The following is a 17053-nucleotide window of genomic DNA, read 5'->3' as shown; positions in this document are numbered from 1 at the left end:
ATGGTGTGGTATATTGAAGATTTACCCACGGTTGGTGTGGTTTAATCACGAGGGCAAAACCCGAGTAATTAAAAAAAGCCAATCATGGGTACATCTTCAATACACCACAACCACGGAGTCGGTTATTGCTATTATAGTATGACATTATTTAAGAAAAAAAAATACTTACTTTTCTTAAATAATGTTTTTGTATAATGGCACATTACAGTTCTTCCGCCGGTGGTGGTATACTGCTTCCTTGTGTTGATGTACTGCGCATGAGTATGGGACTTGCATTCCCACGAATACCCAGTACTACATTAATGCTTTGAAATGGAAGCAACAGAGAAAATAGTCTCCATTGCTCAGTTTTTTTTTTTGTTTTTTTTTTTTTTTTTTTTTTTAAATTAAAAAAAAATTTTTGGACACCTTATACCAATGTAAAAAAGTTCGGGCAACCGGACCTTTTTCCATTGGTATATTGTGGGATTTACAACGGGCATGCTGGCCAATCAGCGTGCACATTTTGGAATATTAATTGAGGGTCATTGTATAGTTATTGTGATATTACAGTTAGTTTAGCATTAAAAGAGTTGTGAAACTTAATTCTCACTCTTGCTCTTTTTTTGAATTTCTCCAAATGTTTTTAATGCCATAACAGGAATTTACTCCATTCCTGAGTGACAATGTGATTAAAGTATAAGAAATTTGTATTGCTTCAGTCTTTGACGTTTGCAAACAGTGCTGTTCTCAGCATCCACAGTGTAACTAGAATTGCCTCCATCTATAATCCGTAAGGGGTTACATGTATTGGTTATATGTTTCTTTTTTACTTTTCCTACACATCTTTTGCTTGGGAATTTTGGGTTTTTTGCATCTTAATAGCAAGACAAAACTTCTTTTTTATCCTCAAGAGTCCTCTTTATTGGCTCCTTGCATCTTGATCGGGCTATCAGAATGTTTGTTTTTTGTGAACTGCTTCTTTATTTTACAACAGGGGGCCACCCTCAGCCTGATTTAGCCATGTGATAGTTGCGTTTCTGTGTTCTGAGGATTCTAGCCTGCTTTTTTTTCAGTCCCAGCACCAGTGCATACACCAGAAGTGGGTACTTTCTATCTTGGGACCTCTACACCCAGTCTTCTTTTTTAGTATTCCTCTGTCTTAATTTCCCTAAATGATTTGCAATTCAAATACCCTGACATGAGTGGACCCCATTCCTAAGGCAGGGTATGATTAAGGTTCATCAGATTAGTATTGCTTCAGTCTTTGATGTTTACCAAGAGTGCTCTTCTCAGCACCCACAACATAACCAGAATTGTCTCCTTCTGCAGTTCATTCACAGTTACATGTAGTGGTAGCATATTTAAGCATTTTTGTAAATACTTTTTCATTAGTTCTGGTGCTCCCACTACTGAAACTGTCTGGGTCTCCTTATTCCACATCACGTTGGCTTCTGCTTGCAAATCATAGTATTTTATGACTTTGTGTCTCTCAGTATGTGAGATAGTATAATATTTGGGTGTAACTGTTTCAATGATTAGAGTTACTGCTGTTCTTTTTTCTTGGAGTACTATATCTAGTTTGCATCTATCTTCTTTACTGTTGGTACTCAATGATCCCACCTGAACCGAGCCTCAGCACTGTCAGTAATGCTTTCTTGTTTATGTTTCTAATGCTTCTCACCTACTTGTATATTGTAGTGTTTGCACAATCCCAGTATGACAGTTTGGTCTCATTATTGTGTCCTTCAGAATTCAGATCCTCAGCCACAAGTATATCACATGTAGCCACAAGATGTGCAGCTGTCTCTGTTCTGTTTTACAGATTAGGCATTTGTCTGTTTGTCCCACTTTTTTCTAGATACTTTGTAAACCAATGTGTACTTAGTCCACTATCATTAGGCAACATTATTAGCCTTTCATCTTTGTGTTTAAATCCACCTCACCTTATCCAGTCCTTTATCAAATCTTGCTCAACATTTGGTATTTCAAGGACTTCCTTAAAGTTGCAAATATATTTGTGGACTTTCCAATGTCCGTTGCTTTTCTTCCAATCCTTTTCTTTATATTCTTTCATTTCCTTTTTGACACTTTCAGTCTTTACTGAAATGCTTCTGTTAACCTAACCATAGATGTCATCATCTCAAGACTTTGTTTTTTTTTTTTTTTTTTGTTTTATGTTTTAGTAGTTTCAGTATGTTTAGATCTGGTGAGGTCAGGAAATATGTATGCATTCCTTTGATTGCAGATCATGATATGTGGTCAATCTCAAGAAGGCACATACCTCTTTCTGAGCAAGAGATATATATTCTTGGTGAGCACTGAATTTTATGTATCATTTGTGAAGCAAGAAGAAGTTTTCTTGTTCTGTTCTTGAGCTGATTCGATAATCTACAGCTGTAAGTCAGAACAGGAAGAGCAAGCTGATGCATAGCTTGGATTTTATTCCTAGATGTCAAAGCATTTTAATATTAACTTTAACCATCTGAGGTTTTCATTACTAAACTTTGTTTTCGTTTGTTCATGCTTTATTGCTGACCTTTTATTTCACTATCAAAATCATTATCATCATCTAACCCTTTTCCCCATTTTTATATTTGGGGTTGGGGGTATTGTGTGAACTCTCACCACCTTTCTTGATTCAGTGTCACTCTCCTATCTTCTTTAAGAGCCATGCCAAACAGTTGCAGCTCTTCTCACACACAGATCATCTATTCCTTTGCTAAGTATCCTTGTTTCCTCCTGCCTTCTTCCTACCTTTCTCAAATTCTCTTTACTCATTTGAGTTTTGCTTTTGTGCACATAAACATACCTACCATAATCTGTTCTTTTTGACCTTCTCTCACATTGAAACTAGCATAGCTCCTGCTTTAAAGTCATCTTTCCTTCATCTGCCTCACACTCTTCAGCGTACCACCCATCACAGGCACTTCATCTCCATCATCTCTAGCTTCCTCAAATTTTTTACTTTCATTGCCCATGTTTCTGAAAAATACAGAAGCCTTGGGATACACCACTAGTTTATTTGACATTCTTTGACACACTCTACCCATAAACTCTGAGTCACTTGGCTGCAGCCCCTCTTATTGTAGTTTTGACATCCTCATTCAGTTTTCTCTTCTTCTAAAACACACAAACCACATACTTGAAACAGTTAACCTGTTCCTCTATTTTCCTTCCTATCTCAGTTTTTGTCTTCTTTTGGTTTCCCACATTTGCTGCCATTATAAGTATCTGTACTCAGCTTCTTCCTATGCACCTTTAGTTTTACAGAAACCTTGTTGATCTGTCTCATCTGACTCTTTGCAGATGTAGTCCATCACCAATAATTGCAGCAGTGATCTCAGAAATTAACCTTGATGAGCACTCTCTACCATTAGCTACCCCCTCAATGAGTCCAAATACTGTATGCAATCATGTCATTAGGTTCTTGTACATAGCCTGCACTAATTTTAGTGCTATTTCTGGGACAACAAACCATCACAGAACTGCCCAAATCAGTTTCCTTGTCACCTTGTCATATGCTTTCTCCAAGTCTTAGAATGTCCAGTTGTACTTCTTCCTTGTCTCTAACTTTTTCTCCCTTATCTGTCTCACCGAAAGATGAGGTCAGCTATACTGCATCTTGATCTGAAACTGCTCATCTCCCATCTTACCTTCTGTTATTTTCTGTACTCAGTTATCATTCACCCTCTTTAGCACTTTCATGTAATGTGACAGGAGTTTGATACCTCAATACTGTCCACAGTTGTGAATATCCCCTTTTTTCCTGTTGATTGGCACTAGGAATCTCCAATCATGTGAGATATGCCGTTCTCTCCATACTACTATGAATATCCTCATGAACCATTTCTCCCCCTAACTCACTCAGTAACATGATAATATCTGCAATTACCTCATTTCAGCCCACTGCTTTCCCCTGACTTCTTTTCCCTTAGTGTTGTTCTTATCTATTCTAGAGCTGACTACCCTTTCCTTTTCTTTCGGCTGTAAATAGGAAAGTGTTTTTTCTCCTTCCTTCCATTGGCCTTTATACCCTATGGACTTGTAAGCAGGTTCTTGCTGGCATCACTCATCATGTTTTTTAGACATGGGAGAAACCCCACGTAGACACAGAGAGAACATGCAAACTCCAAACCGGCATTGACATCACTAAGGAATGTCTACTCGGTCACTTTCCAGAAGCATATAGAGTGCCTCTGATGCTATTGTTCTTTGCCATTGCAACTACCCTCTTAGTATCTCAGTTAACTAACAAGATTTTCATCTTTGCCTGTCTTTTCTACCTTCTGGTTCTTCTTGCTCTCTTTTTTGTTTTTATACTTTTCTGAACTTCTGCATTCCACCACCAACTTTATGTACCTTATTTCCATAGGTTCATAGGTAAGTAATAGGCTATCGGCCCAAGGGCCTAAGTAAGCCTAGGCAACAAGGTTCCCTGGCTTATAGGTTCATAGGTTCATAGGTAGGTACTAGGCTATCTGCCCAAGGGCATTTATAAGCCTAGCCAGAATGTGTTGGCTTTCGCCTCCCTTTTAAATTAGTTTCCTGGGCCTCTGTCCAGCAGGGCCATTGAAGTGATCCCAGGGGTAAATTTATGATTTCCCATCCACTCATCAAGATTTCTCTTGAAGAGAGTCAGGGAGGGGCTTTGCCTAACATAAATTGTGATTCTATTCCAGAGTGAGGGAAGTCTCTAGGACAGGAATCTATCCCTCCAGCATGTCCTGTTTATTGTTGTGCTGAGGTTTAAATCCCTGGAGCATGTGGCTCTAAGAGATTTGGTTTTCTTGAGGTGGAGCATGTCCATTAATTTCGGGTTGGACATGGCCTTGTACGTCAGGCAGAGATCACCTCTGAGTAGGTAAGTGACTGAGTCGAGCTGGTGTTTCTTTAGTTGAGCTACATAGGGTATCTGTTTGAGGCCCACGATCCTCTTGGTGAGGTACTTCTGTGGTCTTTCCAGCTGTTGCAGGTGTCGAGTAAGGTACATTCCAAATGGGGTATTGTACTCTATTATGGGCCTGATGAGTGATGTGTAGAGGGGCAAAATGACCTCTCTTGATCTAGATGTGAACCCTTTTGTGATTAGGTGGGCTACACAGAAGGATTTTCTAACCACTTTGGCAATATGATTATCAAATGAGAGGTTGCTATCTACCTGGGTCCCCAGATCCCCAATTCTATCTTCCATACTTAGTGGATTACCACCTATGTGATAATTCGTGGGCACTTTGTTTTTACCAAAGGGGATGACTATGCACTTTTTGGCATTTAGCTTGAGGCCATGGTTCTGACATCGGGTATTCGTCTCTGTGAGACCCTTCTGGAGGATGCCTGTGTCAGCCGGACAGTCAATTATGGCCCCTAGTTTGCAATCATCTGTGAACTTGGTCAGCCATAGTCCTCCTGTGCTTTCCGGTACCTCAGATAAGTATATACCGAACAGGAGGGGTCCCAGGACCGAACCCTGTGGGACGACACTTGTAACCGGTTTAGATTCGGACATGGCACCCGCAACTCTGACCATGTGAGTTCTATCCATGAGCCAGTTGGCAACCCATCTCTTGACATATGGGTTAATGTTCAAGCTGGTAAGCTTATCTATAATGCCAGAGTGGGGAATGGTGTCGAAGGCCTTTGCAAGGTCCAGGTAGGCTGTGTGGACTACCTTTCCCTCATCTATGGCCTTGGTAACTGTTTCAAAGAAGTCAGCTAGGTTTAGGAGGCAGGATCTGCCTTTAACAAAGCCGAATTGGGTAGGGTCCAGTGTCTGGTGGTTCCCAGTGTCTCTGTTAATGAGTTCCATGATGATGCGCTCCATAGCTTTGCAGACCAGGCTAGTCAGGCTTATAGGGTGATAGTTCACAGGATATGTTGTGGCATCACCTTTGTGGAGTGGGATAACTGTTGCTGTATGCCATTCTTTGGGTACATAGCCTGTGCTAAGGCTGAGTTTGAACAGTGAATTTAGGTGAGGGTTTAGTTAATTTTGGAGCTCATGTATAACGCAGCTTGGAATACCATCCGTTCCCATTGATGCTGTGTTTTTAGCTTTGGAGAGGGCCATTTTCACTTGTGTGTCTGTGATATATGGGGCTCTATTCTTCTGGGATGGACACAGGCCCTTTTGGGGGTGGGGGAGTATAGTTTGCACTGAACCTGTCAGCCAGGATGTTGGCAATGTCAGTTGGTTCAGTGTATTTTTTACCATTTTGCACTAGCTCAGAGCAGATCTGAGAGTTGCCACCTAGATTCTTGACATAGCTAACGAAGGCTTTGTGATTATCTTTAGAGTCTTTGGCAATTTTTTTTTTCAAAACTGGCCTTGGATGATTTTATGAGGGATTGTAGTTTCTTGTTAATATTGATCATGGATGCCTTTCCTTTTTGGGATTTTGCTCTATCATGTAATAGTTTCCTCCTTCTGTTGTATAGCTTATTTATGGCTGGGGACCATCAGGCTTATTTCCTCTTTTTGGAGGAGTGAGTCTTGGTTTTACTTGGGATGGCTCGATCTATGCATTCCTGTATGTGCTCATAAAATGCATTTGTAAAGGATTCTGTTGTTTGGGCAGCATTATCCTTTAGCAAGGGGGCTTTGAAATTTTCCACCTTAGTCTTGAGAAGTGTGAAGTTTGCTTTTGAAAAGTTTTTCACAATGGTTTCCTTGACTGGGGGTGGGGTCAGGATGTGGATGTCCAGTGTGATCTGTTTATGGTCTGAACTTACCAGCGAGGGGTTTACCTCTGGTGTGGAACACTGATCCCCCATGTTGGTGATGATCAGGTCTAATATGTTGTCACCTCTTGTGGGAGTGGTGACCAGTTGTTCCAGGGGGTTTGAGTTTATAAACTCTAGGAAGCATTGGGCAAAGGAGTTTGCACTTGAGTAGTTTTCCCAGTCAATGTTTGGGTAGTTGAAATCACCCAATATCATGGTGTTTGGTAGGACCTTCATATTTTCCAATTTTCTCAGGAATGCTGAGTTGGGGTCCTGAGACAATGTGGGTGAACTATAGCAAGCTACAATCTGAAAAGCAGCTTTGCCCACTGTTAGATGCACATGGATGGTCTCTGAGGCCTCGAGCTATGCCACTAACCTGGTAGTGTGGGTATCCTTCATGAAAATGGATACACCCCCTCCTTTTGTATTTCAGTCCGGGTTCTGGGACCGAAAGTTATGGTATGAGTTGTAGCCTGGTAGTGCTGGGGTGCTCTTTGGAGCCTTGAACCAGGTTTCTGTTGCTGCACACATATCAATTTTCTCCATGCTGAGGAGTGCCTTGAGTGCGTGCATTTTGAGGTTTAGACTTCTGGCATTGAGTAGCATTACCCTCAGTTTTTGGTTACTTGTGTTGCTTATGGAGGTGGGTTTGTCTTTTGAGCCTTGCCTAAAAGAGGCACTATGGGGATGACAAGAGCCTTGGCCAGTATTCAAAAGCCTAAGGGCAACAGGTGCAAGCCATCTCTGGCAAAACAGCGTGGCTTGTCGAGCATGTCATCCCAGGCTGACAGCCACTGGATCCCCTTTGAATGACACCAATAGCTTAGCCAGTTGTTAAAACTAATCATTTTATCTTTATACTGTGGCATCATTCTTGGTGAGGGCAAGATGCTACTCAAGGTCAGGGTCATACTGGCCTGGGCTACATGATCAGAGAACTCCTCTATGTCTCTTTTCATTTAGTCCAGGGAGGTACATCTCAGATCATTCACACCCAAGAAAGTTATTTTCCTGTGCCTCTGTTGAGCAGAGCCACAGAAGTGATCCCCAGGGTATATTTCCTATTTCCCATCCATTTATCAAGAATTTTCTTGAAGAGACTTAATGAGGAACTTTGCTTGACATAGATGGGTAGCTTGTTCTTTGATGCTATTGTTCTTAGCTGGCACTTTAGTTTTTATACATGCTGCTATAAGATGCTGCCATTCTTTTCCAACTCTACCTATTTCTTCTTCTTCCTGAGGTACTAAACCCCCTGAGAATTTGTTTGAACCTTTTCGCATTTAATCCAGTCAATTTCCAGGTCTTTAAAACCTTATATGTCCGAATCATCTAGAGCCATATTTTACACCATTGAGTGGCTAGCCCTGCCACAGTGCATAGTCTGTGATCCATGTTCTCCTATCTTGAGGATACTGTGCACCACAGCAGATGCCCAAAGCGGTTGGTCTGTACATCTCTTCCCTCTATTGGGCACCATGCAGAGTCTGTGCTGCTGCCCACATCTCTGTTAATTGGAGAGTTTATGATGGAAACACTCACCATGTTTTTTGGACATGGGGAAACCCATGGGGGTACAGGGAGAACATGCAAACTCCAAACAAGCATTGGTCGGAGGTCAGGATCGAACCTTGTACCTTGTGCATGGGAGGCAAAGACCTTAACCACTAAGCCATCTGGTCTCTTCACCATCTATGACCAATTCTTACTGCTGACTATGGCCACTAGTGGAGTATGCTGTGGGCCATTTTAAATCCTGGATTCTACAACAATGCTGTTTCCTTACTAAGAGGAAGTCTACCCAAGTTACATACTGACCACTCTTGTATGTGAACTTGTGACTGTCTCTCTTATTGAACCATCCATGTTGCTGACCCTTCAATGTAAAGGTACAGACAGCTGTAAACATCCACATGTGTGATGGAGGCCAATCATTGGATGATGTGGTGGTATGCTACATTATCCAAATATATACAGAGGCAGTGGTAACCACAAAGACTGCTATGGCATGTTTATCTGGTATACAGGATCATAGGTTCATAGGAAGTTACTAGGCTATTGACCCGAGGGTCATTTTAAGCGTAGCCAATTACACCTATTATATCTCAAGAGAAAAAGTGTAGATAATGCCTATGATTATTATAAGTAATGATAGCCTATGTTCATGAGGGATGTGGGAGCTATTCCTGGCAAGAATTTGCAGGTTCCCATCCAGGCTCCTTTTGAACAGAGTTATAGAAGTGCTCTGCTTAACATGAATTGGTAGCCTATTTCAGAGAAGTGGCAATCTCTGTGAGATTAATTTGTCTTTCAAGCATGTCCTATTTAAATCGCAGGACAGATTTAGGTTACTGGAGTGGGTAATTCTAGTCCCATTTGACTTACAGATGTGCAACAACTTCATCAGGTTGGGATCAGAGATTGCTCTGTAAGACAGGCACAAGTCTTCCCTAAGCAGCCTGTTTGCTACTGAGTAAAGTGACAAAGGTTGCAGTCTGTATGTGTAAGGCATAGCTTCATAGGTTCATAGGTAGGTACTAGGCTATTGGCCCTAGGGCCTATATAAGCCTAGCCAAAAAGTTAGCCTGGCTTTCGCCACCCAAGAAAAATATTTTCCTGTGCCCCATGTCGAGCAGAGCCACAGAGATAATCTCTGGGGTGAATTTCCTATTTCCCATCCAATCATCAAATTTTTCTTGAAGAGTGCCAATGAGGAGCTTTGTTTGATATAGACAGGTAGTTTGTTCCAGAGTATGGGAAGTCTTTGGGACAGGAATCTATCCCTCCAGCATGTTCTGTTTATTGTGGTGACAAGTTTTAGGTCCCTAGAACATGTAGCTTCAAGGGATTTGGATTTCTTTAAGTGGAGCATGACCAACAGCTTTGGGTTTGACATAGCTTTGTATGTTAGGCAGAGATCACCTCTGAGCAGGCAATATGCGACGGAGTAAAGCTGGAGTTTTTTGAGACGGTCTGCATAGGGCATCTGTTTTAGGCCAGTAATCCTCTTTGTGAGGTATTTCTGTGGACTTTCCAGTTGTTGTAGATGTCTTGTGAGGTACATACCAAAAGGGGAGTTACACTTTATAATGGGTCTAATGAGTGATGAGTAGAGGGGAACAATGACTTCTTTTTTCTTGGATGAGAAACCTTTTGTGATGAGGTGTGCCACGAAGAAGGATTTCCTGACTACTGTGGTGATGTGATTATCAAAGGAGAGACTACTGCCCACCTGTGTCCCAAGGTCTCTTATCACACTATCATTAAGTAGACAACCACCTATGTGGTAGCTCATGGTTACAGAGTTTTTACCAAAGGGGATGGCAATGCACTTTTTGGCATTGAGCTTGAGGCCATGGCTATGACACCAGGCATCTGTCTTATTGAGGCCCATTTGTAAGATGTCCACATCATTAGGAGTTTCGATTATGGCTCCTAGTTTGCAGTCATCTGCAAACTTCATTAGCCAAAGACCTTCTGTGTTAGCCTGTACTTCAGAAACATAGATACCAAACAGGAGAGGACACAGGACTGAACCCTGTGGTACTCCACTTGTCACTGGTCTGAAGTCGGATTTGGAGTCTGCTACTTTCAGAGTGTGGGTTCTGTCAGTGAGCCAGTTGGCAACCCATCTTGTGACATATGGATTTATACCTAGTTTAATGAGTTTATCTATAATTCCAGAGTGGGGGTTGTGTCAAAAGCCTCAGCAAGATCTAGATAGGCTGTGTGAACCACCTTACCCTTGTCTATACAGCTTTGGTGACTGCTTCAAAGAAGTCTATTAGGTTTAGGAGACATGATCTTCCTTTTACAAACAAAAACTGGGAGGGGCCCAGAGTTTGGAGATTACTAATGTCTTTGTTTATAAGTTCCATGAAGATACGTTCCATGGCCTTGCATACCAGGCTCATTAGGCTAATGGGGCTGTAGTTCCTGGGGTCTGTGGTGGCTCACCCTTTGTGGAGTGAGATAACCGTCACTGTGCACCATTTAGTGGGCACAAAGATTGAGGTGAGGCTATGACTGAACATGGTGCTTAGGTGGGGTGCCAGTTCATTCTGTAGTTTGTGTAGAATGCAGCCTTGGATGTTGTCAGGTCCCATGGATGCTGTGTTCTTGGCTTTGGAGAGTGTGATTTTTACTGTGCAGCCATGATTACAGGAACTTTGCATTCTTCTGGTATAGAGATGAGCCCTTTAGGGGGTGAGGAGGGGGGTAAAAGCACTGAACCTATCTGCCGGGATGTTGGTAATATCAGTTGGTTCTGTATATTTAGTGCTATTGTGCTGTAACTCAGAGCAGATCTGAGTGTTGCCATTGAGATTCTTGACGTAGCTATAGAATGCTTTGTGGTTGTCTTTAGAATCAGTGGTGATTTTGTTTTTGTAACTAGCTTTGGAGTATTCTTATGAGGGATCTCAGCTTCTTACTGAGGCTGACCAGGGAGTTCCTCCAATCATGGGATTTTACTTTTTTTTGCAACAGTTTATTTCTTCTGTTGTAGTTTGTTTATGGCAGTGGACCACCAGATTGGCTTCCTTTTTTTGTAGGATAGCATCTTGGTTCTGTTAGGGATAGCACGATCCATGCACTCATGTAAGTACTTAGAAAGTGCATTTGTGTAGTATTCAGCAGTCATACCTTTATTACCCATCTACACGGGTGTTGTGAAGTTTACCACTTCTGTCTTAAGAAGTGTGAAGTTGGCTTTGGAGAAATTTTTTACAGTGGTTTCACTAATGGGGTGTGGGGGCGGGATGTGGATGTCTAGGGTGATTAGCTTGTGGTCGGATCTGACCAACAAGGAATTGACCTCTGGTGTGGAACACAGGTCGGCCATGTTGGTAATGACCAGGTCTAGGATACTGCTGCCCCTTGTGGGGGTGTGAATAAGTTGATCCATGGAGGGATTTTACCAGTTAATGGTGGGGTAGTTGAAATCACCCATTATTAGGGTGTTGGGTTGTACCATAATATTTTTCAGTGTATCAAGAAATGAGGAGTGGGGATCCTGGGGCATGGTGGGGGATCTATAGCAAGTTACAATTTGGATTGTGGTCTTGCCCAGAGTTAGTTGCACTTGGATAATCTCGGATGCATTATGCTGAGCAACTAGCCTGGAGGTGTGGATATCCTTAATGAATATGGACACGCCTCCACCTTTAGTGTTTCAGTCCAGCTTAGGTGGCCAGAATGTGTGGTATGAATTATAGCCTGGTAATGCAGGGGTGCTCTCTGGAGCCTTGAACCAGGTCTCTGTCACTGGACAGATGTCGATGTTCTCCATTTTAATGAGTGCCTTGAGTGAATGCATTTTGAGGTTTAGACTTCTAGCATTCAGTGGCATTACCCTCAAATTTTGCTTGCTTGCACCTGTTACAGTGGTGAATTTGTCATTTGAACCTTGCCTAAAAAAGGTGTGCATGTGCTAAAGACCCTGGATCTTCTTAGTTAAAAGTCTTTGGGATCAGCTGGGACAAATCCTGTATTCAGGCTGTAGTTAAATAGGGTGTCTAACGGGGTCTGCTAATTCCTGTTTTAATTCATTTAGAATGCAGCCTGGGATGCCATCAGGACCCATACAGGCTGTGTTTTTTGCCTTAGACAGAGCTTTGATGACCTGTTCTTTAGATATATGTGGCAGGGGAGTTGTTTAAGGTATAATTTGTAATATGTTTGGAGGGGATAAAGAGAAGACATTTTCAACAAACCTGTCTGCTAGTAGGTTAGCAATTTCTGCAGGATCATTGTGTGTCATATCATTTGTCACTAGTTCAACACACGTCTGGGTCCTACCTTTTAGGCAATGGATGTAGCTGAAAAAAGCCTTACGATTATCCGTAGCTGTATTTGCTAATTTTTTTTTGAAGTTGCCCTCAGAGGATTTTATAAGTTGTCTTATTTTTTTATTTAGGCTTAGGAGGGCACTTTTCCAGTGCTGGGACCTCCCTTTGCTATTCTTTGACAACAGCTTGTACACTTCTGCATAGTTTATTTATACAAGATGTCCATCAGGGTGGCTTGTTTTTTCTTGGGACTCTTACTTTGGTCCTGTCTGGTACAGCCAATTCTATACATTTGTATAAGTGTTGGCACAGGGCATCTGAGTATACTTTAGTATAGTTGCTATAGTTGCCAAGACACAAAACTTATAAGCACACAACAAACTGGAAAATGAAACTCAAACCAAAAGCTGTAGATGGAATGAAGGAGCGAACATAATTCTTTAGTACTTTTGTTCAAATTTATTCTTCATGAACTTCTTCAGAAAAAAGTTAACCTCTCAAAACACACCTCTTTTAAGTTACATCACACATCACATGACTTTCATGATACTTTAAATTAAAGGTATAAAATCATACCATAAAAATAAAAAAGGTCTTATTTTCCAAACAGCTTAGAATGTCAAAGCTTCATATAAAATGTCTAAATATAAAAACATTGTCATATTGTTATGATTTGAATGTTTTTTAGTGCAAAAAACACTTAATATTAATACACATGTTCAGACCAGGAACTCTGTCTGCTACCAAACTGATCTGCCACAATGACCCCTTGCATTCTAAAGTCAAATTAGTGTTCCCTGTAAAATCCACTTGTTGAACATAATCTATGACTGAAAAAGTGAACTTTTTAAAGTTCATACACTGAATAGCATGCCTAGCTAAAGCATTGGTAAAGTCATTTTTCTTAATAGCAAGTGTGTGCTCATATATTCTACGCTTTAAACATCTAATGGTTTTTCCCATGTAGTAACTAGGACAGGAGTCAGATACTGCCACATAAACTATATTTGTACTGTCACAGGTGAACTGTCTGTGGACCCAAATAGTCCTTTTAAGATGTGTAATACATGTACTAGATGTATTGCTTATATATCTACATCGTTTACACTTCCTACAGGAGAATGCACCACAAACACTGTTCACATCAGTCAATGCTGAAGTGTGCCCCACCAATCATTTTCCAACATGTTTTTGATGTTCTTAATTTTCTTATAGGTGAACTTGGGTTCTACAACTGCTACCTGTATGAGTTCCCTATTCCCCATCAAAACCTTCCAATTGTTCTTAATTATGTGTTTGATGACACCCGTCTCATTGACAGTGGGGATGGGGAAAGAAATAGTAAACTCTGTGTTGTCCTTTTTGCTGTTGTTACATGTGTGGTAAGAGACTTAGGGACACAGGTGGACAGTGGTCTCACCTTCGATACCACATCGCCACAACAGTCAGGAAATCCTTCTATGTGGCACACCTCATCACTAAGGGTTTTTCATCCAGAAAAAAGGAGGTCATTGTCCCACTGTACTCATCCCTCATTAGACCCATTATAGAATACAATACCCCGTTTGGTATGTACTTCTCAAGACATCTGCAGCAACTGGAAAGGCTACAGAAATATCTCACTAAAAGAATTACAGGCCTAAAGCAGATGCCCTACGCTGACTGCCTTAAAAAACTCCAGCTATACTCTGTCGCATATCATCTACTCAGAGGCGATCTCTGCTTAACATACAAGGCCATGTCAAACCCAAAGCTGTTGGACATGCTACACTTAAAGAAATCCCAATCCCTCAGAGCCACATGCTCCAGGGATCTAAACCTTGTCATCACAATAAACAAAACATGCTGGAAGGATAGGTTCCTGACCCAGAGACTCCCCAGACTCTGGAATAGATTGCTAATACATGTCAAGCAGAGTGCCTCTTTGGCCCTCTTCAAAAGGAACCTTGAAGATTGGATGGAAGAAAGGAAATTCACCCCGGGGATCACATCAGTCACCCTGCTAGACAGGTGTCTAGTGAAGTAAATAGTGTGGGAAGAAATAGCCAGGGAATTGTTATGGCTAGGCTTCTATAGGCCCTAGGGTTGATAGCCTAGTACCAACCTATGAACCTATGAACCTATGAACATCACCAACCCCCCTGATGATGGGTTTGGTAGCATTTTGTCTCAGAATAAACACTTCCTTGTGTATATTGGTTAACCAAGCCTGGTCATACCCTCTTTGTTCAAAACAATGTGTCAACATGATGACCTCTTGAAAAAAAGTGTCATCATCAGATGTAAGTCTACTGAGGTGAATAAATTGCCCTTAAATCACCCCTTTCTTCATATGCCTATGGTGTAAGCTATCTCTGTGCAAATATTGATTGACAAAAACATCTTTCCTATAAATCTTACTCACAAAAGTGTTACTGGATGTATCAAAAGCTAAATGTATATCCAAAAAAAATTTAAAGAATCATGAAAGTCATGTGATGTGTGATGTAACTTATAATAGTTGCCAAGACCATCTGTGTGGACTGGAGCTTGGAAATTATTTATGCCAACTCCTAGGTGGGTATAGTTGGCTTTGGTTAATTTTTTTATTCTGTCTTCACCTCCGATGGGTTCTGGAGTTATTGCTACTTTAAGAGTGACTGACTTGTGATCAGATGTTACTAATGAAGGTCCTACACTTACAGTAGTGCAATGGTCTCTCATGTTGATGAGAACCAGGTCAAGTATATTTGAGCACCTTGTAGGATTTTGTACAATTCATCAATGTAGGTGGACAATGTGATTTGGTGAGGTGAAGGCACACCTGTGTCCAGCTACAGGCATCTACTTCAAAGCAATGACATGTGGAATTAGTCTGTGCTTCTGCGTAGGTCAGGTGTTGTACAGTCTGCACTCACACTGGACACTGATGTGAGAAACTGTACTGGGAATGCAGCAGACATCAGTGTCTGATTGCTTAACATATATTACATATATTTTCACATTTACAAAATGAAACAGCTCACAAGGAGTGGAAACTAATGTTGAAGTTCTCCTAAGCAGACAGACATTCTGCAAACCCTCTGAGAACGAGGTCTGTGAATCCATCTAACTGATTGGACTAAAAGTAAACATGTGTGTCAGGACCTTGTTGTGGATGTAAATGCTGTCAGTGACCATAACGGTTCTATACAAGTGTACTGGAGGGTCCTCCACATGACCCAACATGCCCTCATAGGGGTAGCTATCCTTGCACAGGACAGAATGGCCACAGGTCAGGGTCCACCTACACTGACACCACTTATGGACACAGCACCTCTATCTGGTTAATGGACCATTCCCTCACATCTTGTGGAAGGATGGCCATTGCAGCAGAACATCTTCCACCATGACCACAGATGTCTGTGGATGATGCCCAAGTTGGGTATGCCTCATTTATGCGTCATGTTATACAACATGCAACAGTCTTTGCTTCTCACATATTGGCTACAGTCATATCATATCATATCATATTATTTCTGTAAGCAATTCAGCACTCTTGCTTCCACAGAAATCTGCATGAAGTAGAGGTACATTTGTTCTTTCCATGCTGCATTGTTATACAGCTGTTGCAGCACTGAAATGTGGGATTGTCATATATAGTACTGATCCATCTGGTTATTTCTATCTGTTTTCACAGATGATTTGGTTATGGGTCCTTCACATTGAACCTTGTCATGTCTTACATTGGGGGAAATCATCTCAGCCTGCCAATAATGTCAACCAAAGTATGGTGTAGTCAGTGGCCACAGTGCATCCATTAGGCACAGCTACTAGGGCAGGCACTTAACCGTCCCCTTACACTCACACAGCTCCATTGCCTCTACAACCGACTATTCAGTCCCACATGACCATTCTAGAAAAGGAATTGGCTGTCAAAACAACTCAGGCTACACACCCATCCATTGACAATAGGCAACAGTGGGTGCTGGCTACCAATGAACATGAAAATAGCAGAATGGAGTGGCATGCTGGACAGGGACAATGCCTTGGTCCCCACTCTCACTCTTAATGAGTGTTTCCATGGCTATTACACAACAGATATGCAGGACAGTCATGCAGACACTTTGACTATATAAATAGCACTTGAAAGTACAACAGGGAGTATCTTTATCTTCCATGGGCCTGTCTGCTAGTGCGCACAAAGGTTGATGGAACTAATATGGTCATCCTTCATCTGCCTCAACTGGAAAACTCTCACAGTGGGATGGCTAGGGCATAGCCAAGATCCTGTAGCACCATGTCCTCCACACTAAATACTACTATAGAGGGCAATGTGGCCCACCGTTAATGTCTATGCATATTCTAGGTACACACTGGACATATCTGTGGCACGGACCACCATTTGTGTTTCATAGCACTCAATCCTCAGTGCCAGCTGCTGGTCATGCCAGAGACATTCCTCAGAGAGTATGGTCCCCTAGATGGGAGCATGCATTGTCAGCACATGCACCTACTGAGGGTGTTCCGGACCTGTCTAAGAGGCACATGCACAGTGTGGTAACATCCAGTCATACCAGCCACCATCTTCTAAACATCAA

Source organism: Protopterus annectens, chromosome 5.part1 (genome assembly GCF_019279795.1).
Source record: "Protopterus annectens isolate FY-2018-M chromosome 5.part1, PAN1.0, whole genome shotgun sequence".
NCBI lineage: Eukaryota > Metazoa > Chordata > Ceratodontiformes > Protopteridae > Protopterus > Protopterus annectens.
The sequence above is the reverse complement of the archived record's forward strand: the minus strand, read 5'-3'. Positions refer to the sequence as shown.